Source organism: Equus quagga, chromosome 14, assembly GCF_021613505.1.
Source record: "Equus quagga isolate Etosha38 chromosome 14, UCLA_HA_Equagga_1.0, whole genome shotgun sequence".
In the NCBI taxonomy this organism is placed as follows: domain Eukaryota; kingdom Metazoa; phylum Chordata; class Mammalia; order Perissodactyla; family Equidae; genus Equus; species Equus quagga.
The window spans coordinates 95,647,607-95,673,738 of NC_060280.1; the positions used below are offsets into that span (position 1 = coordinate 95,647,607).

A 26,132-nucleotide genomic window follows, 5' to 3' on the forward strand; every position below is an offset into this window, starting at 1 on the left:
AACCCCGGGCCACCGAAGCAGAATGTGCGCACTTAACCACTGTGCCACCGGGCCGGCCCTAGCTTTTTATTTTTAAACAGCTTTTTCCTCCCCTGAAATACAAAAGGGGGTGGTTCCTGACCTTCCAGCCATATTGACATGAGGTGAAATGACATCGAGATGCCCCAGGGCCCCAGCTCAGAGCCGGGCACGCAGTGGTCACTGTCTCTGCTCAGGAGTGGTGGCCGCAGACGTGGCTCTGTGGTCCTCCTGGGCTTGGAGGCTGGTGCGGGCTGGGGGTCCCCGTGCCCCTCTGTGCCATGGCGGGCTGCTTGAAGGGGCTCCCACCTTCTCCCCGACGTGGGTCTGGTGGGTCATAGACTAAATCCTGGCCACACGCGCAGGAGCTTGACCCACCCGGTGGTTTTTTAATTTCTAAAAATCTATCATGGCTCTGTGTTTATATTTATTTGGCGTCTCTTTTGAGAACAAGCCAATGTTTGGAAGACTAATTGAGACCTTCTAACAGCAAATTATAAGGAAATTGTGAACGCCCTGCTGTTTGTTACGGTACAATACCTAATTTATAGTTTGCGAGCTTTTCTTTAAAATGAGCTTTTTATCTTGGGGTAGTTTTGGATTTACAGAAAAGCTGCGAAGACAGTACAGAGAGTTCCCGTATACCCCACACCCACTTTCTCCTGTTGTTAAGGTCGTACGTTAGTGTGGGACATTTGTCACAATTACTGACCCCGTAGCGATACGTTATGATTAACTAAAGTCCACGCTCTATTTAGATTTTCTTAGTTTCCCCCTAATGTCCCCTTTCTGTCCCAGGACCCCACATGACAGTGAGTGGTCACGTCTGCCTAGGCTCCTCTGGGCTGGGGCGGTTTCTCAGGCTTTCCTTGTTTTTGATGACCTTGACGGTCCTGAGGACAACTGGGCTGGTGTCCTGCAGGACATCCCCCAGTCTGAGTTTGTCGAGTGCTTTCTCGTGATCAGACCAGGGTTATGGGTTTGGGGAGGAAGACACCGAGGTGCGGTGCCCTTCTTGTCACATTGCCCCCGGGGCACGTGCTTGTCCGCGTGACTTACCACTCTCCGTGTTGACCTTGATCCCCCAGCAGAGCCAGAACCCCGTGCTTTTAACTTTGAATTATTGCCAGTGTGTAAACATCAGGAGATTATACAATCAAAACCCTCCAGTTTCTCGGGATAATTGGAAGAGCTGATGACATCTTCCCGTGTGGTGACAGAGCTGGGGCCGGGAGCTGTGTCCCCTTCCAGCGAGCCAGGTGTCGTCTCTCCAGGGCCCCAGATTGCTGTCCCCTGCCCACCCTGGGGGCCACCTCAAACTCGTGACCCCGGGACGGGCACCGGAGCTCAGCGGGGCCCCCTCCTCAGCCCTCGAGGGAGAATGTCCCCATGCAGAGCTCGCTCGCAGCACCGAGTCCGCGGGGGGGTGGCTGTAAATCAGAAAAGCATGTTGGAATGCAGGCAGGCGAAGGTTACGGAGCCCTTTGTGATTAGTGTGAAGGACACGCTGCCCACTGCGAGCCACGTGAGGCTCAGAGCCACCGGCGTCCACAGATAATGGGGAGTGGCCCTCGGGCCTTCTTCCATCCAGACGGCCATCATTCCCCTGGGCCGGCCAGAAAAGGCCCCACAAAGCAGGTGACCCTAGGGCCGGGGTCAGGTGGACAAGGAGGGAGGGCAGGGGTCCCAGGCTCAGGGGCGAGTGCATGTCGGGGTCAGGAGAGTGGGGGGGATAAGGTGAAGCTGGGAGATGCTGAAGAGGCTGAAGAGGGGATGCTGTGGGTTGAGTTGTGGTCTCCCAAGGGGGACAGTCAAGTCTTGACCCCCCCCCCCCCAGTACCCGGGCCTGGGGTCTTTGCAGTGAGGGTCTTTGCAGATGCAGTTCGCTAAAATGACTCCCACCGGATTAGGGTGGGCCCTCAATCCAGTGACTGGTGTCTTTATAAGAGAGCCACGTGAAGACACAGACACACAGGGAGACAGCCATGTGACGACAGACACAAGATTGGGGTGATGCTTCTATAAGCCGAGGATTTCCGAAGACCCCCCCACGCTGGGCGAGGCGTGGGACGGATTCGCCCTCCAGGCCGCAGAAGGAGCCAGCCCTGCAACCTCTTGATCTCGCACTTCCGGCCTCCAGAACTGGGAGAGGATCATTTCCTGGGTTCTTAAGCCACCCATCTGGGGTCCTTTGTTCCGGCCGCCCCAGGGAGTAAGTGCAGTGGGTGAGGGTCCCATGGCAAAGTGAGCAGGTTTCAGGAAAGAAAAACAGACCCCCCCCCCCCCACCCCCAGCAAACCGTGCATTTGGAACACGCTTGGAGCTCATTGAAGGCGTGACACAGTGGGGTCCAGGTCGCTTGGGACTGCGTTTTGGTCTCATTGCACCACTCAGTGTCCATGGTGTGGTCTCTGAGTGTCGGGCGCAGTCCAGTGCTGACCGCCCAGGAGTTACTTGTGCAGAGCAAATGGTTTCCATATTTGCCACTGGGCCACGTGTGGGGACATCTGTGGTTGTCACACTGGGGGAGCTCCTAGCATCGAGTGGATGGGGGTCAGGGATGCTGCTCAACCCCCCACAGTGCCCGGGAGGGCCACCAATGTCTGCAGTGTTGGAGGTGGGGGGCAGAAAGCGTGGACTAAGGTGACTTGCAAATTAGAGAACGTTCTGTAGGTCTCAGCCTGGGGACCTCAAGCTGTGCCAGGGCCGCAGGCTGACCTTGCCCGGTTGGGTGAACGTGGTTCCCGAGAGCGCCCAGCTCAGAGCAGTAGCCTCCGCTGTGTCCACGTAGAGTGGGGTTGCAGTGACAGCACAGTCCACACACCCCGGCCTCACAGGCCGGCGGGCTGGTGTGCCGCCAGCCCCCAGCACCCCAGCAGTGGCCCACACTTACGATGGCACACGCCCCGGGAACCGGGCGGGCCTCCTTGGCCAGACCCAGGCTGGGCTCCACAGCCTCCTGGCTGAATGCACCACGTTGCTTGCATCTTTCTGGAATGTTCCAGAGGCTTCCTCCAGCAGCAGCGCCTGTTTCGGGTCCACACGGCTCCCACAGGAACCACTCAGCCCGCCCTTGTCTTTTCTCCCCCTGCTCATTCCTTTCCTAAGAGCGAACTTCCCTGCCAATTAGCATATCCTGTTTTTAGCATCTCTCTTTTGTCGGCTTTATATAATCATCTCATTATTAGATGCTGTCATGGGAACTTAATCTTCCCTCAGTCACATTTTAAAGCATTCTCCAGCACAAGGAGCTAATTGCCTGTCATTATTCCCTTTTCTTTTTCTTTTTTTTTAATAAACTTTCATTTTAGAATAGTTTTAGATTCAGAGAAAAATTGGGAAGACGGTACAGAGAGAGTCCCCACGTACCTGACACCCAGCTCCCGCCATCGTGAGCACCCTACCTCGGTCTGGCACGTTCGACACCATGAAGAAACCCACATGCATCTGTTCTTACTAACCAAAGTCCACACTTTATTCAGATTTCCTTAGCTTTGCCCTGTCGCCCTTTTTCTCCCCTGTGACCCATCTGGGACGCCCTGTGACATTCATTTGTCACATTGCCCCAGGCCCCCCTGGGCTGTGATGGTTTCTCAGACTTTCCATACACAGGAAACCATCTCCCACTCTCCGGATGGATTATTAGGGGACGTTCCCCACGACGATTTTGCAGGTGATAACATGCCCTGTCCAGAACAATGGGAAAATTTTGCTGGCCGAATCTAGATATTTTGGGTACCCTTTGCAGCCAAGGTTTCCTGGCCAGTTAGATGAGGTATTTATGAACACAAGTTGGGCGATGGATATTTCGAGGTGATGGGAAGGCACCGGCTATCTTCTGCCTATAGAAGAAGTGAGGCCTCTGGGGTTGCGTTTGGGGTGGCTGGATGGTCTGTGAGCATTTTGGCCGGGTGACGATGAGGGCAGCTTGGAGCTCGTCCGTCTGACCCGGGACCTGATTTCAGGATGGAAGATTGGGAGGCTGGCTCTGCCCTGGTGCCTGGATATGAGCATTCATGGTAAAATAGTGCCATTTTCCCATTGACGGTCTTCTGGTCCGGAGGTCGCAAACTACCGCCCGGGGGCTGAATACCAGCCACCTGCTTTTGTAAATAAAGTTTTATTGGCACACGGCCACGCCCATGAGTCCATGACAACCGAGTCGAATAGTAGCGACATAGACCATGTGACTCACGAAGCCCGAAATGTTTACCCCCTGGCCCTTCGCAGAAGCACTTTGCTGGACCCTGATCTTGTCAACAAGACAAGAGGGAGCAGCTCTAAATAATAAAACAGTTATGTACCATTAACAATACGTCAGGCACCGATTCAAGCGTTGTATAGATATTCCTTTATTTAACCCAAAAAAACAAGCTCGGGATGTAGGTGCTGCCGTCCCCTCCGTGTTACAGATTTGGAAACTGAGGCACGGAGGACTCGAGAGGTGGGGACAGCCAGCACGCCGCTGTGCAGCCTCCCTGATGCGCGAATCTGTGTCCCCACCCACCCCCGTTCCGTGGGACTCAGTGTAGCTATTTTCATTTTGAGTGGAAAAAGAAATCCGTTTGTACACATTTTTTCTTTCTTCCTTTTTTTTTTTTTTTTTTGGTCGGAAATTGGTCGTCTTCCCAAATCAGTTGCTCGTCCCTCCATATATTACAGTTCCAAGTGGCAGGGGTGCGATGCTCGCTGCCTAGCCCAGTGGGGCAATTCTGTCCCTCAGGGGACACTGAGCCATGTCTGGGGACATCTGTGGGTGTCACGACTGAGGGAGCTCCTGGCATCGAGGGGGTGGGGGCCAGGGATGCTGCTCGACCCCCCACAGCACCCAGGACGGCTCCCCACAGAGAATGACTCAGCCCCGATGTCCGCAGTGCCGAACGGTGGGACCCTCCATTAAATGTGTAGGAAAAAGTTGATTCGATCCCTGCTCACATAGACACCAGAATAAATTCCTGATGGTCAGACGGTGTAGACCGGGGTGACCCCCACGTTACACAGAGGTGGGCGGCCTCTGAGCACCAAGATCAGAGATGTGAGAGCAGCATTCTTTGCCCTTGTCCTCCTCGGCTCCCAGAGACCTTTAACCCCTGGGGTCAAGCACGCCGCGCCCTTTTGTCCTGTCTGCCTGGGGGTGTGATGGCGCCTGTTCTGGGTCAGTCCCTGCAGAGCGTGGCTTGGGAGCAGACTGCCCGGGGCCCTGGGCGCCTCCCCACGGGTCTCAGAGCTCGGGTGGCCGTCCCCTGTGTCCCCAGCCTTCTCCTCCCGCTTCACTTGCAGCCAGAGCTCGTCAGGGTGACAGATTTAGATGGTTGCCGTGGTGATAGGGTGATCGCCGGAGCGGGTGCATAAATGACAGCGCTGCGTTTCTATATCGAGCCGCCGTGAGGCCAGGCGCTCCTGCCACGCGCCTGGGGGGATGTGGCGTGGGAAGGGAGGGGGCTCGGGCGCCCCGGGCCCACCCACTTGGTTCCCAGAGGAGGGACCTGCAGCCGGGCCTCGGGAGATGTGCCTGTCCCCAAATGCTGGGTCCTGCAGTCCCTGCCCGTGAGGGGCATGCTGGGAACCGTGGGTCTCATTTGGGGGTCCTGCCCCCTGGGGGACCCCAGGCCATGTCTGGGAACGTCTGTGGGTGTCACACTAGGGGTGCTCCTGGCATCGAGTGGGTGGGGCCGGGGATCCTGCTCGACCCCCTACAGGGTCCAGGACGGCCCCCCAGAGAGAATGACTGGCCCCGATGTCACAGCGCCGAGGGGGCTGGGAGAGGAGGGGAGCACTACGAGCAGTGGGCTTGTTCAGATTCGGAAACCAGGCACTGGCATTCGAATCGTGGTGTTTGCAAAATCACAAAGGCTTCATTTTCTTGTCCCCGGTGTCCTCCTCTCCCCCACTGATTTGTCTGCGTCCTGTTGGGCTCTCGTGTCTCCCCCCAGTACCAGGTCGATGGATGTGGGGAAAACAGGAAAATGAAAACTCCGATGCTGTTCCGTGCTCACCATTCCAACAACAGAGCGGTTGGCTCAGCGCCCATGTGGAGCGGTCAGGCGCATCAGCCCAGACGGCAGGTGCATCAGTATCCAGGGCTGCGTAACGAGTCACCCTCAAAACTTAAACAACCAGCATTTATCCTCTCGCCGTTTCTGTGGGGCGGGAAGGGGGAGGGAACTGGGTGGGTCGGACTCGCCGTCTCTCAGGGCGTCGCAGAGCCCGTCGGCCGGGGCTGCATCGTTTGAAGGCTCAACTGGGGCCGGAGGGACCACTTCCGGGATGGCTGCCCTGTGTGGCTGTTGGCAGGAGGCCTCTGTTCCTCGGCACCTGAATCTTTGCAGTGGCGCTGCTCGAGCCTGCTCGCGACGTGGCGGCTGGCTGGCTCTCTGTGCCGCGAGGGGTCCCCGAGGGAGCACACGGAAGCCACATGTCTTTTAGGACCTAGAAGGGATGCCCTGTCAATTCTGGCACATTCTCTTGATCTCACGGACCGACCCTGCTACAGAGTGGGAGGACAGAACAGGGCACAGGGGTGTGGATGTCAGGACTCGGGGTCACTGGAGACCAGCTGCCACGGCGGGAAAACTTATTTCTGAAAATCAGTCAAAATGGGGACATTAGTTTATTTGCCTGATGTCCCTAGAAAAAAAAAGGGGGGGACCCCCACCTGCCTTCACAAAGCAATGCCTATATGAAGTGATGGGTTTAGCGATGTCCCCAAGAGTTAGCCGTCTCGGAGTCCTGAGCACGGTCCATTCTCAGGACGTTTTGGGTAGAATTGTGATTTCTGGAACCCCCCCTTGGGATTGCTTTTGTCCACTTCCTTCCGTTGCTTTCATGCTTCTCCCCACAAACCTTTGAGGATGGATGCATGGCGGGTGGATGAGAGGGGCGTGTCCGGGTCCCCCTTTCCGGGCGGTGTTGGAGCAGAAAGATGCGTGCCGGACCTCGCTGAGCGCCTCACCCCCGAGCTGGGGGGGGGATCGAGTCTCCGGGATGGACGGCTGGGCGTGGCGGTGGGAGCAGGTCAAGGGCCAGGCTGAACTGCAGAGGAGCCTCGTCGGTGACGGGGGAACGGAGACGAGGTTGTCTCTCGCTCAGGCTGGTTTCTCTTCGCGGAAATCAGCTCCCTGCCGGCCAGAATCTGCTTTCCATTGGCCTAATGGGATTTGCGAATAATCTGAGGAGAGCGTGTGGGGCTGATGCTATTAGGGCATTAGGGCTCTCCGATCTCCTCATGGGGCCGCCGAGGTCCCCGGGCCGCGCGTGGCTCCGGTGCCCATTAATCCAGGCCCGAGTGGTCAGGAGATTCTGATCCTCGCCCTGTGTTAGGTTGCGCGGGGGCCCTGGGGAAGCGTTGGAAACCCCTTTGGCCAAGACTGACCGGCTTCTCCTGAGTCCCGTTCACAACAGCTCGTCAGCGGAATCAGCTGAGTCTGCGATGGGCTCTCTCTTCCCTCTTTCTTTCTTTCTAAAATCAGAATTCTTGGTTCTTGACATAACTCCTAATTTATGTGTGCAAGACCCTCCTTTCAGAGAGGACTTTTTAGAGTAATTTTCGGGTTACAGAAAAAGTGAGCAGAAAGTAGAGAGAGTTCCCATGCACCCCCGTCCCCCTGCACACGCACAGACACGCACAGACACGTGCAGACACGTGCAGACACGTGCAGACACGCTTTCCCCTGTGTTACCATCTTGCGTTCCTGTGGGACCTTCGTTACAACTGAGGAGCCAGGGCCCGGCCTGGTGGTGCAGCAGTTAAGTGCACGCATTCTGCCTTGGTGGCCTGGGGTTCGCCGGTTCGGATCCTGGGGGCAGACATGGCACTGCTTGGCAAGCCATGCTGTGGTAGGCGTCCCACATATAAAGTAGAGGAAGATGGGCACGGATGTTAGCTCAGGGCCAGTCTTCCTCAGCAAAAAGTGGAGGATTGGTGGCAGATGTTACCTCAGGGCTGATCTTCCTCAAGAAAAAAAAAAAAGCAATCGAGGAGCATTGATGCATCCTCATGAACTAAAGTCCACAGTTGACATTCAGGTTCTCTCTCCGCCCCACCCTCTCCTGGCCCACGGGGTCCTGCCCCAAAAGGGATTTACCCCTCACAAGGGAACAGGGCTCTCAGATGTGGCAGCCGCTCATGAGCTCTTGTGTGGAGACGGGCACAGAATCTCAAATAGAAGCTTCCGGAAGCTGTAGTGCAGTTCCACCCTCCTCCCCACAGGGGACACTGGGTGACATCTGGGGATGTTTGTGGTTGTCACAACTGGAGGTGGTCCTGGCATTGAGTGGGTGGGGGCCAGGGATGCTGCTTGACCCCCCACAGCGCCCAGGACGGCCCCCCCCAGAGAGTGACCCGGCCCCAATGTCCACAGTGCCGAGGGGGGACAGACCCCGAACTTTGGAGGGACAGTGGGGTTCGCGCACCCCAGGCCTCTGCAGATATGTGTCGGCTGTGCAGACCCTTTGAAAACTTCGGGGAGCTCTGATCTAGCAAAGTGGGACTCGACTTGCCTGGGTCCTTCCCAGATGTGACATCGCGTGGCAGCCAGGGCTGGTTCCTGCATTTCATTGGCCATGGGTTCTGAAGGGTCCGGAGCGGTCCGATTCCTTCCCGGCCCGTCTTGCTTTGTCAAGGATCGACCTGTCATCTCCCCAAGCATCCAGTGTCACTGCCCTGTGTTTGGCTGTTTCGAATCTCCTGTGGGTTTGGGAGCCGAGGGTCCAGCCTGCTGTGTCCCACGCCCACCGCTTGGTGACATTAGGCTGTAAGTCCGTGGAGACCTTTCAGAATTACAAGGGACAGAGAAACCAGCAGGAAATCGACGGTGGAAGACCCTTGAGCGCTCTCGCTTTGCGATCCGTGTTTCTTGTCTTCCTTTTTCAAGGTGACAGATAACACGGCTGAGAACAGGGGCTGAGTGACAGGCCTTGCCCCAGCCCAGCCTGTGCGCCCGGCCCGCAGGAATGCACGGGGCTTCCCAGGCAGCGTTCCCACTTCACAGGCGAGGTGGGAGGGCCACGTGCCCAATGTCCCCCAGTTCTGTGGGGTCGGCCCCGTGCCCCCAAGATGCTCTCAGCTCTGCAGGCTGTTTCCTTAGCCCCGACCAGATTGTGCAAAATCCCGAGAATTATTGAGCGCCTGCTGTGGGCCGGGCTCCCCGAAAGGTAAATCTCAATGGCAAGCGAAACACACGTGATTCTTGCTATTTGGGATCTCGCCATTCCCAGAGGAGACACAACTTTGACCCGCATGATGCTGATGGGCACGGGGTCTCTGCAGGGGGCCGACGACAGTGTCCTGGAATTAGATGGTGTGGTGTTTGCACAACCTTGTGAATATCCTAAAAGCCACTGCCTTGGACACTGTCAGAGGGTGGGTTTTATGGTGTATGAATTATATCGCAATTTTAAAAAGAAGAAGAAAGCCTGTGGATGGGGTGGGGGTCGAGGCCGTAAGAAGAGCTGCCTGTGACAAGAGTGAGAGTTACTCCTTTGCCCGCGGGCGGCCCCGATAGCCAGCATTGTGAGTTACGTCTGTTTCCCGTGCATGTGATTTATTTCTCCCTCTTGGCACTTGTCACTTCCCACCTGGGTTTTCGTTGTTCCTGGCTGAGTTCATCCGCCCCGCCTCGTCAGCTGTTCCTGGGGCGGCGTCTGTGGCGTTGGAAGCCCTGGGCCTCTGCCGTCGCTGACTTAAAATCTGTTATAATTTTATGGCTGAAATATTATGCAGCCATGAAGAGGAGCGAGGCCCTGACACGGCTGCACGTGGACGGACCTGCACACACGACGCTCAGGGAGAGAAGCAGACAGAAGGGCACACGGTGTGTGACCCTATGGACGTGAAACGTCCAGAACAGGCAGATCCACAGACAGAGAGCGGGCTCGTGGGTGTCAGGGGCTGGGGAGGGGGTGGAGGTGACTGCTGGGGAGAGGGGTTCATTTTGGGATGATGGAATGTTCTGGAACTAGATTGTGGTGATGGTTACACAACACTTTGCATGTCCTAAAAGCCACTGAGCTGTGCCCTTTGAATAGTTGAATTGTGTGGCCTGAGAATTGCATCTCAGTAAGACTCTGAAAAGGTGATTCCTAGCTTATCAGTCACTGTGTTTCCTGGTTTCGATAACATCCCCCAGTTGTGTGAGGACCCCTCTTGGTGGAGCTGGGTGAAGGGTGCATGAGACGGCTCTGTAATAGTTTGGCAACTTTTCGGGGGTCTTTAACTGATTCAGAAATAAAAGTTGAAGGATCGAATGCATAGACAGTCACTGCAAGGTGAAGGCGAGTCCTGGCCTCCAGGTCCGTGGGCGTGTTGATCCGGCCCTTTCATCCCTCATCCCGGGCCCCCTGTCACCTCAGTGTCCCAGCAGCTCCTGTCCGAAGTGATGGGCCTGGTAGAGCAGACCCTGCGAGATCCTAGAAGCTGCAGGATCCCAAAGGTGGTCCAGGGCGTTCCCGAGACAATGGCGCCACCTGCAGGTGATGGTGGGGATTTCCGTTCTCCATCCTGGCATCCTGACAAACCCGCCTGAACTCGGAGACAAGGAACCAGCGTTTCCATTTCTTTTTGTGGAGTTATTTTTAAATAAACTTTTATTTTAAAACAATTTCAGATTTTCAGAAGAGTTTCAAAGATAGGGCAGAGAGTTCTGTCTGTTCGTCCCCCAGTTTCCCCTAATAGTCATATTTTCTATGACCTAGAGCATTTGTGATGACCAAGAGATGGACACGGGCACGTTTCCGTGAACCCAGCTCCGTTCTGTATTCGAATTTCACTCGTTTTCCCTGAATGTCCCTTTTTCTGCCTCAGGACCCGGTCCAGGACCCCACAGCACGCTTAGCCCTCACGTCTCCCTAGGCAAAGCTCGGTGGGTTGGTCCCCCCGGGGGCAGAGGGTTCACGCGGTCTCCTCCTCGTCCTCCCAGGGGACCTTGAGGGTCAAACGATGAAGGCAAACATCTTTTATAAACTATAAAACGTCATATAGACACCCGATCTTCCCTTCAACTTAGTTTTGGAAGATGTGGAAAATTTAAAGGGATAACGTCTTAAATCTCTAGTCTTTCTTTCTTTAAGAAGGAGAGAGAACTCTTTCTTTGAGGAGGCAAACCGCCTTCTTAAATCTGACGTCTCTGCCTTGCAAGGCTCCCCACCTGTGCTGTCCGCGGAGTCTGGCAGAGGAAGCAAGAGGCAGGACTCCGGAAACGATCATCGATCAGGGTCGTCTGACGCCCGCCGGAACGCCCGCGTCTCTGGCCACGTGATGCTCGACTAACGTGTTACGTTTTTCTTCCCAGGGGACAAACGTCTGGTTCCTGAACCGCGGCGCTGGAGACGGTCAGGCCTCGCACACAGGTCGGTGTCACGATGTCTGTCTTTTCTCCGCATTCCCGGTTCCCGCGGGAGTGAGGTTGGCCGTTCTGAGCCAGGAGGAGAGTTAAGAGGGCGGTTTGCGTGCTCACCGTGCACGTCTGAATCTTCCCAGCTCTGCTCGTGTCTGAGGGTTTGTCTTGTCCACCAGGAGTGCACAGGAGCAACAGGAGCGACAGGGAACGGCTCTGTTCTTGGGCTCCGGTGGCTCGTGAAGCTGGGGACGGTGGGGGGGCTGGCGGGCCGGTGCTAATGTGCCCCGGGACGGGGTTGGGGCCGAGAGTGTGCAACCAGCCGTGCCGCCTGCTTTCAGCTTCGTCCTGGAGAGGCTTCCTTAGGGAGCTCTGATCCTTCGCTCCGTGTCCCGTGCGTGTGGAGGGTGACCCATCCAGGGCCACCGCCAAGAGCAGAGCTGGGTCGCTGGATCTGAGTGGCCTTTATAACGTACGAGGAGGAAACCATGTGAGGAGCGGTTAGAGGGGCCTCTGTGTCCCGCCTCGCTGTCTGATTTACTGTCACTCTCGGGGTGTCTTCCTGCCCGGCCGGGAAGCCCAACTCCTGCTCCTTCTTTGTGTTTCCTAAACGTCTTTGCCGTTCTGGTGGAGTCTTCTGTTTCATGTGATCTTTAGAATGAACTTCTGCTTTCTGACAAAAATTCGGGTGGAACTTGGATCAGAGTTGTGCTTAGCTGATCGATAAGTTGGAGGGAGATTTGATGTCTTTCTAGTGTTGAATGTTCCCATCCCGCATGCGTGTGCATGGAAGAAAAAATGTCGGAAAAGAAGGTGGACCCCAAAGACAACACGTCCGTCGTATGATTCCATTTAGATGAAATTTCTAGAAAAGGCCGATCTGTAGGGCAAGAAAGGTGATTGGTGGTTGCTAGGTGCTGGGGTGTGAAGGCAACTAGCTGTGGATTCACACCAGGAAGCTTGTGGGGTGAAGGAACGGGTCCAGAATGGTGTGGCGGGCATGGCCACACAGCCCTACGAACTCGCTAAAGGATCTTTGAGCTGTGCGCTTCAAACCAGGGAATTTTGTAACAGGTAAAGTGCGCCGCAGTGAAATTAAAATACACATATTTTAGCTAAGCTTGGGAGAGAAGCCGTCCCCGGGGACAGAGACCAAAAGCTGAGATCGGAGCCCTGGTCTCCGACTGACTTGTTTATGCTGAGCCTGGGTCCGACATAGATTTCAAGCGTGAACTCTGGTTTGCAAAGTTGCCAACCAAGATTGGGAGTCTGGCGAACCACTGGGAGGCGAGCGAGCGAGGTTGGGCAGGGCGTCTGTGTCTGCGCAGCGTGTGTGATGAGTGAGCCCCGCTTAGCCATTCTCTTCAGTGCCCACGCCAGGCGGACTTCCCGTAAGAAGAGACAGTAAATGCAGACAATTAAAGAGGAAAGATGAAGTCACCCAAAATGCCCACCCAACAATGATGGTTGCCGACATCTCGGGGAGCGTCCCCCCCCCAATCTCTCTGTGAAGTGCATTCACAGACACACACACACTCTTGATTTTAGATAAACTGGATTTTCTCTTTAATGTGCCCATTTGCTTGATGCGCATCTTTCCTTGTCAATAAACCTGGATTCCTTCATCTTTCCTACGCTGGTTTAACATTCCACGTTATAAGGGAATTGTGATTTCTTTTTAAGCAATTTTATAATTGATTTAACTGGTCTATTTGTGGGTTTTTTGGAGATGTTTCTTTTCTTTTCTTTTCGTTTTTCTTTTGCTATGCCCTGGGATGAACGTCCTTGCACAGACTTTGTACATCTTTCATCCTTGGCTGGTTGTAGTTTGGGGTCAATTCCTGTAAGTGGGTTTGTGGGGTGTGTGTGTTTATATTGGGGTGTTCTCATTGACATTTTGACATGCAGCCACCGGGATCCCCAGAAATGCACATTTCCCACCCCAGGCCCGTTCCCCACCCTCCCAGCTACAGTTTGATGTCTTTGCCAGTCTGACCGGCCAGGACGATCTCAGCTGCTTTGTCGGGGTCTCCCGGTTGTTCCTGGCGTCAGCCTTTTCTCTCGGGTGTTTCTCCTGCCAACGGCCCGGCTGTGCTCTCTACTGACCTTTCCACTGGGGTCTCCCTCCCTCACGGATTCGTTCGAGCTCTTCACACACACTTGCATGTGAACTTCAACTTGCTCTGTTCTCCGTCGGGACGCCATCTGCTGTCTGTCACCCACACGGTGAGCATCTCTCTGAGTGCGTCTTTGCGCCTGGCTTACAGCCGGTTTCGCCGTAGGGGATTTTAAACATTTTGTGTACACCTGCGTCCTCCTTTGTATTTTGTGTGGCCGTCTTCCAAATTTCAAGATGATAAAAAAGAATTCACCTGTATTTTGTTCACACTGCATTTTTTTTTTTTTTTTTTTTTTGCTGGAAGAGAGTCGCCCTGAGCTAACATGTGTTGCCAATCTTCCTCTTTTTTTTTTTTTTTTCCCTCCCCAAAGCCCCAGTATGTACTTGTGTATAGTGTAAGTCCTCCTGGTTCTTCTCTGAGAGCCGCCACCACGGCACGGCTGCTGACAGATGGGTGGTGTGGTTCTGCGACCGGGAACTGAACCCGGGCCGCCGAGGCAGAGAGCGCCGAACTTTAACCACTGGGCCATCAGGGCTGGCTCCAGACGGCACATTTTACACTCGATCTTTGAGCTGTTTTGAAATTCAGCTGTGCTGGTGGGTCTCACCTGGGGGTGATTCTGACCCCCTATGCCCACCCAGGGGACACCGGGCCATGTCTGGGACACCTGTGGTTGTCACGACTGGGGGTGACATCTGGCATCCTGGCATCGAGTGGGTGGGGACCAAGGATGCTGCTCAACCCCCCACAGCGCCCAGGACGGCCCCCCAGAAAGTGATTTGGCTCCAGTGTCCACAGTGCCGATGGGGACAGACCCTGTTGGAGGGAGAGGGCTGAGCTGGCCCACGTGCTGCGTGGGGGTCTTGCTGGGGTTCTCCTTACAAAGGAGCCTACTGTCTCCCAGAGGAAATCCTCGAAGCCGGGAGTCCAGGCTGTTGCTGATTGTTTTCCAGTTTAATAGTCGCTCGTCAAGCGCATCCTGTTCTCTAGGCACCGTGTTGGGTGTCTGCAGGCCTCCTCGCGCTCGGCTCCCCGGCAGCCCCGGGGCGGCTTTGGCGCTCCTCTTTGCCCTACAGGGGACGAGACAAAGGCTGCGAGCTATGCAAGACTCTAGCTGGGGTCTCCCGTGGCTGGGGGGGGGGCCGCCTCTCCAGGAGAACTGGGGTGTCACCGACTGGGGCCACCGCCGCTCATCCCGGTGACAGGGCCAGGCTCTGCTCCACTGCTCTGAATGTCTGCAGACGGGGGGCTGAAAGATGAGCAGGAGTTTGGGGCTCCTGGGGGACCGGCGGCAGAGCACTGCAGTTCCCTCTGGCGGCCACCAGGGGGCGGAGGAGGCCCATGGGTCTCCAGCGGGGCCCGGCCCTGAGCCAGGTGTGGATGGAGATGCTGGGTGGGTGCAGGTGGGCGCCCCAGGTGTCTCCAGTCTACCCCTCGCCCCTCTTAGAACCCTGTGACCATCCCATCCCTGTTCTCCGGAACATTCCAGTTCAGCCCCAAGAGTCCCCCGTCCCAGGGGGCCCCCTGCCTCACACGCAGACCTGGAGCCTCTGCCCGTGAGGACCAGCGTCAGCCGGCCGGCCCCGTCTGTTGGGTGTAGGAGGGAGACGGAAAGCACGGGCTCTGCAACCTTATTGGGTTCGGGGTGCCCGCACCCCCCAACCCCATCCTGGACCAGGGCATGGCCGTGTGGCTGGGGAAGTGAAGATGCAAAGAGTGGAGGTGGGGCGCCCGGCTGCCGCTCTGCCGCCCCAAAGGACGGGGTCTTGTCTCTGGACTCTCCCTCCATCGCCTGGAGCGAGGGCCGGCGGCTCTGGCCACGTGGAGTCTCCCCCAGGCTGGCCCCACGCAGCTCCTCCTTTGGGACTCACCCCTCGGAAGCCCCCTCGGGCCTCCTGGTGTGGAATCTGCTCTGTGTCCCCCTGCGGCTCCTGCGGCCTTTTGTCTCAGCCTGTGTCACACCTTCGAGTACAGTGATGTGGGTCGTTACTGCCTGGCTCGGTGGGACACGTGGTGACCTTCTCAAAGACTTCATTCGGGGGGTGAGCCCTGGGGCCGAGTGGTTAAGTTCACGCACTCCGCTTTGGTGGCCCAGGGTTCGCCACTTCTGATCCTGGATGTGGACCTAGCACCGCTCATCAAGCCATGCTGTGGTGGCGTCCCACATAGAAGAACTAGAATGATCTACAATTAGGACATACAACTATGTACTGAGACTTTGGGGAGGAAAAAAAAAAAGAGGAAGAATGGCAACAGATGTTAGCTCAGGGCCAATCTTCCTCACCAAAAAAAAAAAAAAAAAAAAAAAGACTTCACTTGTTCCCTCAGCAAGGACTTCCGAGTGTCTGCCTGGGCCAGGCTCTGGCGACACAGCAGTCACCAGGATGAGCAAAACCCCAGCTCTCATGGAGCTAACGTTCTAGTGAGATTGTGGACCCGTAGTGGGGTCTCACCTTCTATGACATCAGGGCTGGGCATTCCCTGGGACAGAGCCGTCCTGGGTCCTGTAGGGGGTTGAGCAGCATCCCTGGTCTCCACCAACTCGATGCCAGGAGCTCCCCCAGTGTGATAATCACAGATGTCCCCAGACATCGCCCAGTGTCCCCTGGGGGCGAGACCACCCAGGTGGGCCCCCTGCTTGCTGGCTCCTCTCACACTCAGTTTTTGGACGTGGTTCGGTTTCCCCTGTGTGCATCTTCCCATCGGCTCGGAAGCTCTGAGGGGCTGGGACCACAGCCGGGTGACTGCTGCCTCATGGGGTGGCTAGCGAGTGTCCCCACAGCATGGTGGCCATGCAGTGCAAAGGGCTTCTGAAGGACACCTCTAAGGCCCTGCCCTGGAGGACACTGACCTTTCACCTTGCGAGTCACCTGGTCTCAGCTTTCCTTTCATATGTGACATCGCTGTTGAGCTGAACTCAGTGTCCAGAGCTGTGCCTTTCTATAAGGGGGCCCTTGGGTGCCTGAAATGTGGCCATAAGTGGAAATCATAATATTTTGCATAAATTGGGCTATACCTACGATTCTTAATTGAGGGCAATCTTGCGCCCAGGGGATACTGAGTGATGTCTGGGGACATCTGTGGTTGTCACACTGGGGGTGCTCCTGGCATCGAGTGGGTGGGGCCAGGGATGCTGCTCAACCCCCCACATCCCCCAGGACGGCCCCCCAGAGATGACCCGGCCCCGAGGTCACAGTGCTGAGGGGGCCCCTGGCCTGGGGAAGCGTTTGCCCAGCCCTCTGGCTCCCTGCCTTGAGCACAGAAGAACTCGGTGACCTCCGAGCGGCAGAGCGTGCTTCTCTGATAGCTCCCGGGGGCTCTTGAGCGTTTCTGCGGAAAGCGCTCCCGGCGCCCTTTATCTCGAGAGGGTGGCCCTTGTGTGGGGCCAGCTCCAGCCCCAGCGTTGGAAATCGGGGCATGCGCCTTCCCCTGCTGGGTTGCCCGCCTTCAGTGCGTCCTGGGCGTGTTGAAATCCACGTTATTATCAGTTCTTTCCATGGACAAGTTGTTCTGCTGTAAGAACAAGGCCGAGATACGCAGTCAAACCTTTAAAAGTTCTGCTGGTGGAAGGTCACGGCTGCCCCACCGCCTTTCCTGGCAGAAATGTGTGCCCTCGGGGCGGGAATACGGGGTGCCATGCTGAACCCGGCCAGGGTGGGGGGGACCCCATCACAGCCCACAGTACCCTTGCCCTCGCCCTGTGGCCTCCCATTCTGGAGACCCGGCCGTGTGGGGCTTCCCAAGGCGGCAGGGGCGTCTCAGACACAAGCTTGACCCCCTGCCCCCTACAGCACAGTCTCACCCGGGGCGATCCTGTCCCCAGGGGACCCCAGGCAATGTATGGGGACATCTGTGCTTGTCGCACTGTGTGGGTGCTCCTGGCATCGAGTGTAGGAGCAAGGATGCTGCTCCGCACCCCACAGCGCCCGGAACGGCCCTCCGACAGAGAATGGCTTGGTTCCAAACCTCAGCCGTGCCGAGGGGAGAGACCCTCGAGATTCTTGCTCCCAGGGTGACTTGAGATCACTCTCTTTACTCTGTGTGTTGTGTTGTCTCTGTGCTTCCCACCTGAGTCCCGATCCACGAGCCCTCTCTTTCGGACCCTGCGGGCTCGGTCGTCCTGTCCCGGCTTGGTTAGCGCTAACACCGCCTCATTTTACTGGTTTGAAAATCGAGGCCCAGAGAAGTTCCCATCCAAGATCTCTGGAGCAGGGGGTCCGTGGGCGGGGCAGCTGGAAGGGGAAGAGCCCGGCCGGCATTAGAGGCACCTGGACCACCACATCCCCAGGCACGTGCTTGTTGCTAGGCAACCGCTCGCACAGTCAGCCTCCCTGAGGATGCGTGCGGGTGAGGCACGTAGACGCTCATCCGGAGAGTCATTGAACTGAGGGCCTCCTTTGACTCAAAGCACACAGGGGTGACAGTCACATATGACAAGACAGTGGTGGGCGGGGGGAAGTGGGGGGGCCGTGATGAGGCCAAGGGGGGGCTCATTCGGGTGGTCCCTGCAACACCCCGGCCTGATCCCACTGAGCCAGTGGGCGTTGAGGCCATGGCCTCGGCTCTTCCTCGCCCTTCCGCCCTGCTTCATTCTTTCAGTCAACAAACGCCCGTGGGCCAGGTCCCTGGAGGCTGACGCTGTTGCATCTGCCTGCAGGGGCCACCAGGATGGTGGGAGGTGGGGGTTAAGAGGGCCCAGGTGGGGTGTGCTCAGGAGTCGGGGGACAGACGGGGGCCTGAGGGCAGGGCCCACTGGTGGCTGGCATGTTGGGAACTTGTCTCTGATCACCATAGAGTGAATCACTAATTGCTTCTGATTTCCACTGGTGTCCCCCCAAAGTTCAAACGTTACAACCTAACCCCCAGTGTGATAGTCATCGGAGGTGGGGCCTCTGGGAGGTGTGACATTGTCGTTTGTAATAAATCCATCTTTTGGCCTTCCTCCGCGCTTCCTGGCTCACAGCTCCCCAAACCCTTGGAATTTCCTGGGCCACGGGAGCACCCCCTTGTGTGTGGCTGAATATGAGAGTGACTATGAAACCCGAGGGCACCCTGCCCTGCCGTCACATGAAGGGCGTAGCAGCTAGCTGTTGGTGCGTAACAAGTCGCTATAGATCTAGCCGCTTAAGCCACAGGTGTTTATCAGCACCTGGTTCTGCAAGCCGGAAGTGTGGACGCTGCGTGGCTGGGTCTCATGGGACTGCCCTCAGAGCGCTGGCCAGGGCTGCGTTCTCATCTGAGGCTCAACTGGGGAAGGAGCCACTTCCAAACTCACTCACGTCGTTGGCAGAATTCAGTTCCTTGCGGTCATTGGACTGAAGTTCCCCGTGGTCTTGGTAGCTGTCGGCCGGGGACCACTCTCCACCCTTACAAGGCCGCTCTCCGGTCTTGTCCTGGCCGCTTGGTCTCCTCCGTAGGCCCCCTCACACCTCCAGCCTCTCACTTCACTGTGGGCCCTGCCCTTTGAGGGGGATCACCTGATTAGTCCAGGCCCACCCTTGTGAATTCACTTTTGATTAACTCAAAGTCAACCGATTTGGGGCCTTTGTGACATCCTCCAAACCCCTCCTTCCGTACAAAGTAATCTGATCGGGGAACAGCATCTTACCGTGTTCACAGGTCCTGTCCGCACACGGGGGTTAGTCGACAGGGTGTGTTCCTTGGCAGGGGGCGGGCAGGAATTCGGGGGCTTTTAAAATCCTGCTGGCCACAGAGGGGAAGAAGAGGACATAATCCTTCGAGACACAGTCGGCGCTAAGCCTCAGGCAGGGCCCAGCAGGTGGCGTCTTCACCCTCCTCTTCTGACTCCCACGCCTCCTTGCAAGGAGTTTTACCAGGACTCTGGGGGGAGACAGCTGGTGTTTGGGGCCGGCTCGGCTTGCGTTGTCCCTGTCACGGCTAAACGTACCCACGGCTTCACCTCATTTTTTAGTTGTTTTTTTTTTTTTTGAGGAAGATTAGCCCTGAGCTAACTACTGCCAATCCTCCTCTTTTTTTGCTGAAGAAGACTGTCCCTGAGCTAACATCCGTGCCCATCTTCCTCTACTGTATATGTGGGATGCCTACCACAGCGTGACTTGCCAAGCCATGCCGTGTCCGCACCCGGGATCCGAACCGGTGAACCCCGGGCCACCAAGAAGCGGAACGGGCATGCTTAACCGCTGTGCCACTGGCCTGGCCCTCACCTCACTTTTAAAAATGCCTTTATTTTGAAATAGTTCCAGATTCATAGGAAGTTGCAAAAAAATCACGCGGAGCGATCCCGTGCCCCCTCCCCCGGCTTCCCCCGGCACTGGCATCTTGTGTAACTGTTGCGAGTCCAGGAAATTGGCACGGGGCCTGTGTGTGCAGAGTTCCGCGCCACTTATCACGTGTGCAGAGCCAGCTTCGCCCCGTTTGTGAGCGTGGGGGACCACCGCACGACCATGAGGTGGAGAGGGCGCGTGTGTGTGGGGTCGGGGGGGTGGGGCAGAACAGACGTAAATGTCTAAATCACGTGGCACTGTGGGCCCCTCGCTGGGCGTTCAGGGCGGCCCCCTCCTCTGTCCTCCCACAGCTCGGTGGGGTCTCGGTGGCCACCTCTCCGGGCAGCCAGCCCTTCCAGTGGGTTTATTTGGGGCTGGAGGGCAGCAAGGTTGCGGGGGCTGCCAGCACCAGAAGGCCCAGGTTGAAACCCACTCGCACGGGCGCCCCAGGCAGCTCACCTGACCTCTCTGAGCTCGGAGGGTGGGCTGGCTGGCGTCTGTGGGAGGACCACCAAGTACTGCCCCGTGATGCCCTGGAGGGATGGATGACTGGGAGGGCCGAGAGTTAACTGTGAGAGGCTCCAGTTCTTTCCAGGGTGGAGGACCCGGCCCTCGTTCTTCCCCATCCATTCTACTCCCCTCCAGAGACCAACTAAGATACCCCATTGTTTGAATAAACCCCCAACTTTTCCCAAAGTTCCCCTCTGTCTCTTCCACGCCGGGCACAGAGCCTGATGCATAGGAGGTGTTCCCCGGGGGGCTGCTGTGTGTTTATTCCTTACGGCGGCACTAACGGTAGCAAAGCCCGCCACCTCTCGGACACCTCCGGTGGGAGGCAGAATTCCAAGATGGCGCCCAGACTCCTGCCCACTGGTGTCCGCGCCCTGTCTGATGCCCTGCTCTTAGGGGTGAGCAGAACCTGTGAATAAGTGGGATGGTTAGGCCAATGTGATACGGCAAAAGGGATTTTGCAGCTGTCACGAGGACTCAATCAGTTGACTTTGAGTTCATCTGGAGGGAGATTATCTGGGTGGGCCTGACCTAATCAGGGGAGCTCTTAAAAGAGACCAGAAGCAAGTCTAGAGGAGCCACAGCCACAGAGACAGAAAGTGGATGGGGGGCCAGGAGCTGGGGGAGGGGTGGGAGTCAGTGTTTCATGGGGACAGAGCTTCCATTTGGGGAGATGGAGAGTTCTGGAGACGGATGGAGGGGATGGTTGCACAGCGTGAATGTGCTTCATGCCACTGGGCTGTGCGCTTAAAAATGATGAGGCTGGTTATGTATTTTTGCCATAATAAAGAGAGCGAGAGAGACCAGAAGCAGCGGCAGACGCGCTCCTGGCCTTGACCAAAGCCGACAGCCACCTTGTGAGCTGCCTGTGGAGGAGCCCACGTGGCCTGGAGGGGCTGGGAGCGCCCCCACCCAACAGCCAGCAAGAAAACGGGGACCCCAGTCCTCCAGCAGCAGGTGACAGATCTGCCAAGCACTTGCCCGAGCTCGGACGGGGACCCCGAGTTCCAGATGGAGAACTCAGCCCGGCCAGTCCCTTGATTTCAAGCTCGCGAGAGCCCGAGTTGAGAACCCAGGGCCACGTTTCCTGCTGCGGAAGCCGTGAGCTGACAAATGGGCGTTGTTTTAAATGGCTAAGTTGGGGGCCGTTCGTCAGGCGGCAGTAGCTGACCGAGACACCTACCACGCTGGCCTCAGACGCTCATTCTGAAACCCCCCACATCTCTGCGGATTCAAGACAATTATCTTCACTTCAGCGATGAGAAAATAGGAGCAGGGAGGTGCTCAGTAACTTGCCCGGGGCCACCGGGTAACCGTTCTGTGATATTCAAATCCGCTGTATCTGTCACCGGGCCAGGCCGTGAGCTCCTTCAGCTCCGGGATCTGGTCCAACCCCCTCGCTGGATGTTTAGCGAGTGACTGACAGAAGGAAGGACAGAATGAGCTCGGGGAGGAATCCTCATCTGACCTTGACGGACAGCTGAGCCTGTAACCTGGCCCGGTGACTGACTCGTCGGGGACAGTGGACAGAGTCTGGAGAATGTAGTTGTCATCCCCCAAAAGGAGTGATGCTCATACGGGGCTTCCCTGGCTGAGTCACGCCCCGGAGCTGAGGTCTGAGCCCATGAAGCTCCTGGAATGTGGCTCGTCCTGACGAATATTCTGATTCACAGGGACGGGCTCGCAGCCAGGCGCCCCCAGCCCCGCCAGCCAGGAGCATCGGGGAGGGCCGGGTCTGGGTGGGTGTTTATGACACCAGTTGTGACACCCACGAATGTCCCCAGACATCGCCCGGTGGCCCCCTGGGGACAGACTCACTCCGGCTGGGCCCCCGGTCGAGTGAACTGATGGTCACAACATTGCCCGAGAGTGAGAGCAGGTGCCGGCCCCGGGGTCTCCCGTTGGGGCCTCTGGGAGGCCTTCCTGGAGGAAGTGACATCTGGGTTGAGGTTGACGATGCCCTGAAGCTGACCGGGGTGGGGGGAACCCTCTGGGTGGTGGGAGCTGTGTATGCCTAGGAGCAGAGGCTGGTCCCGGGACAGTGGGCAGGGGTACAGGGTGACAGAGAGGGAGCGAGGAGGCTGTGGGCAGACCGTGCTTCATCAGAGGGCAGCAGGGAGCCATAGGGAAGCTGGGGATGCCCCTGACACCCCCAGCGGTGGTGGGCAGAGGTCCCAGCGGGCTTCAGGGGCATTGCTACAAGGCCACTGAGGCTGGACGTGGGCGCTGGAGGCAGGCCTGGGGGGCAGCATCCGCCTTGGCAGCTCCTGGCTTTGAGACCCCCGGTCGAGCAGCCACCAGCTCCCACCCCTAGTTTCCCTTTGTAAAATTGGGGTGATGGCTGCCCCAACACCCAGGGTGACAGAAGGAGATGAAATCTTCAGTTCTGAGACCTCGTCCCCGTGCCCGGGTGCAGCGAGGGCTCTGCGTGGACCGGAGTGTGTCCCTCATCCAGTTGACATTGGCCAGCTGCCTCTCCCTCCCGTCTCCCAGCTCTGCCTTCCTCCTTCCCAAGACCCCCAGTCAGCTGGCTTCTCTGGTATCCATGGAAACGCTGGGATGTGTGTGAGGGCCCGAGGCCCCTCCGCGAGCTGGTGGCAGCCCTGGACCCCTGCTCCCGGCCCCGGCGCCCTTGCCCTTGACCGTGACCCCCGGCCCAGAGCCCGCGCCCCTGGGGGTCACCCAACCCTCCGCCCTGCAGGCCCGCGGGTCCCAGCTCTGCGTCCACCAGGAAGGTCGGCCGGCGGCTGGGCGGTGCTTCTGTGTCCCGAGCTGACCTTGTTTTCCTGTTCTCGGGGCGGGAACAGCCCGGCCGCAGAGCAGACCTCTCCAGGCTCAGTAAACACCGGGGGATGGGGGGATGGGGGGGGTACGGGTTTCCTTGTCCACCCGCCTGCTGCTCCTTGGGAACTCTCCAGAAAGGCTGCTGAGCCTGGTTCCCTGCCCAGAAGACTCAGATTCGCTCAGCTGCCTCCCGGGGGGAGCCCGGTGGAGATGCCAGCTGGGGGCGGTCACCCGCGTCCTGAGGCCACCTGGGTTGCCATGTTTACTCATTGGCTGTATTGTTCCACACATGGCAAGAGCAGGACACGTGGGGCCTCGTTTGTGTTTGGGGCACCTTCTTTTCTTTGTTTTTTTTTTTTTTTTTATTGTGATAAAATACACATAACTTAAAATTTACTGTCGTAACCGTTTTTCAGTGCACAGCTCGGTAGCATGGAGCACATTCATGTTGCTATGCAGCCATTCCCACCATCCGTCTCCAGAACTTTCCATCTCCCCAAACTGAAGCTCTGTCCCCAGGAAACACTGACTCCCACCCCTCCCCCAGCCCCTGGCCACCCATCCACTTTCTGTCTCTGTGGATGTGGCTACTCTGGGGACCTCCTGTGAGTGGACCACACAGTGTGTGTCCCTCTGTGTCTGGCTCACGTCACTGAGCATCACGTCCTCCAGGTCCCTCCATGTTGGAGCAGGCGTCAGGATCTCCTTCCTTTTCATGGCTGCGTAGTATTCCAGGGTGTGGATGGACATGTTGTGTGTGTCTGTCACCCATCCATGAACACCAGGGGTGTGTCCACCTCTTGGCTACTGTGAACATGGGTGTGCAATTATCTGTCTGAGTTCCTGCTTTCAATTTTCTTGGGGTATGAAATACCTTTTTGTTCTGGTTTTGACACCTCAGCCCCAGCCTGCAGGTCCCTGTCCACCTGCAGGACATGAGGGAGCCCAGTCTGAGCCACAGAATCAGGGACCTGGGCCACGAGCCGGCTTCTCCCTTGCCCACCCTCGCTTGGGCCCACACACTTCTAGGAAGAAAAATAGATTTTTGCATCCATAACTGTGCCCTGGTATAAAAATTCAGAAGCTGCCAGTGGCAGACGGTGAGACCGACATCTCCCCAACCCCTGCTGCCAGCTCTTGGCCTCCCTTGCTGGTGGCAACTGCCATGACCAACTTCTGGGTCTTCCCCTAGATATGCTCTGCCTCCTGGGCAACATTCCAACCGTTAATTTTTGCAGGATAAAGTCGTGCATCCCTCGTAGGCTTAAGGCCGCTGAAGGAGGGGCTCAGAGGGACGCTGGGGGCCGTGAGCACAGCAGGTCTGGCGGCACGTCAGCTTCAGGCCAGCTCACCTGCCGGGCGCCATGGAGCCACAGAGGACCCACCCGTCCCGCGTGCCTGGCCCCAGACCGGGCGTAGTCAATACTTAATAACAATAATTTACCCCCGTGTTATGGACCCATTGTCTGTGGCCCCCCAGATTCTCATGCTGAGGCCCTGATCCCCAGTGGGATGGTGTCAGGGGGCACGGCCTTTGAGTGATTTGGGTTAGCTGAGGTCATAGGGGTGGGGCCCGCAATGGGATTAGTGTCCTTGTAAGAAGAGGAAGAGACCAGAGCTCGCTCTGCACCACGTGAGGACTCGGGGAGGGCAGCCGTCTGCAGGCCGGGAGGAGAGTCCTCACGAGGAGCTGACCCTGCTGGCCCTGATGGTGGACTCCAGCCTCCAGGACGGTGAGGGACAAAGGTCTGTTACGTCTTTGATGTTCTGGGAGCGCAGCCCGAGGGGACTAACACATCCCGTCAAAAGTCAGTGTCAAAGGGAGCGACCTGGAAGGGCAGAGTGAACACTTGTGAGGACGAGGGCGGGGGAAGCTGACCCTCGATGATGGATGATCGGAGGGGTTTGACGGTGGGGTGGGTTGAACTGGCTTCTCAATCCTTGACGGGGGTGCGGAGTGGGAGACCCGGGAGGGGCTGTCAGCGTCCTGGGGCCGCTGTAATGAAGGACCACAAACCTGGGGCCTTAAAACTACAGAAATTTATCCTCTCTCTGTTCTGGAGGCCAGAAGTCTGAAACCAATGGGGGCAGGACCACACTCCCTCCCGAGGCTCCAGGGGAGGGTCCTTCCTGCCTCTTCCAGCTCCTAGGGGTCTCCAGGCACCCTCAGCTTGTGACCGCATCATCCGTCTCTGTCTCCATCATGACATGGCCTCTCCCTGGGCGTCTGTCTCTGCACGTCCCACCTCTTCTTAGAAGGACCCCAGCTCCTAGATTAGGGCCCGTCCTATTCCAGCATGACGTCATCTTAGCTAATTACATCTGCAAAGACCGTATTTCCAAATAAGGTCGCCGGATAACTTTGCTCGGGCAGCTCCGACAATGAGTTCTCTCCCCAGCGCTGGAGGCTGGAGTCTGGGGTCCTGGTGTCGGCAGGGCTGGTTCCTCCTGAGGCCTCTCTCCGTGGCGTGTGGAGGCCGTCGTCTACCTGTGTCCTCAGGTGGTCGTCCTGCTGTGCGTGTCTGTGTCCTCACCTCCTCTTAAAGGACACCAGTCAGCTGGGTTAGGGTCCACCCTGATGACCTCATTCTAACTTAACTTCCTCTTTGAAGGCCCTTCTGCAAATCCAGTCCCGTTGGGGTCAGGCCTTCAATAGAGGAATTGGGGAACACGGTTCAGCTCATACCGGTCACCTTCTGAGGTTCCAGTGCGCGTGAATTGGGGGGACACCGTTCACCCCAACACGGGGAGGTGGGCTGAGCTCAGTCCTCAGTAAGGGACTGGGGTGGGGGGGGGAAGCGGGTAGGTCCCCCCAGGGGAGGGCCCTGAAGCCAATCATTGATGCCATAGATGGGGTTCGTGCAAGCCCGGTGGGAGTCACTTAGCCGAGATGTCATCTCCGACCTTGGAGCCCTCACCCTCTTTTATAAACGAAACTGGGAACTCTGCTGGCGGGGGTTATCCGAGGCCACAAAACGGCCTTGAGCAGAGCCGGCGTCTGCACCCCACGCTCGGGGCTTTGCACGGCGCCAGCTGCCCCCACGGGTGCCGGCGGCACAGGGACGCCCCCGGGGTGCCCCCCAGTGTGGCCGGCACCGTGGCCCTAGGAGCCCACCAGCCTC

General features: G+C 57.4%; 2 long non-coding RNA genes across 7 annotated transcripts in view; one reads left to right on the plus strand and one right to left on the minus strand.

Moving 5' to 3' along the window:
• The window catches only part of LOC124252186 (uncharacterized), a 118,774-nt gene that overhangs the window by 20,974 nt on the left and 71,668 nt on the right, over positions 1 to 26,132 (plus strand). Inside the window, exon 2 of the long non-coding RNA XR_006891932.1 lies at positions 11,307 to 11,364. This is a non-coding gene — a long non-coding RNA (uncharacterized LOC124252186). The remainder of the gene's footprint in view (positions 1 to 11,306; positions 11,365 to 26,132) is intronic.
• LOC124252184 (uncharacterized) lies at positions 15,725 to 19,595 on the minus strand. Of its 6 annotated transcripts, none has more exons than XR_006891930.1 (4): positions 19,538 to 19,595; positions 19,080 to 19,312; positions 17,540 to 18,932; positions 15,725 to 16,984 (listed from the first exon to the last, which is right to left on the minus strand). It is a non-coding gene; the product is annotated as an uncharacterized LOC124252184 (long non-coding RNA). The 6 variants fall into 6 exon arrangements; XR_006891929.1 differs by lacking the exon at positions 19,538 to 19,595 and having other exon boundaries at positions 17,540 to 17,703; positions 18,751 to 18,932; positions 19,080 to 19,511; XR_006891928.1 differs by lacking the exon at positions 19,538 to 19,595 and having other exon boundaries at positions 17,540 to 17,703; positions 18,621 to 18,932; positions 19,080 to 19,511.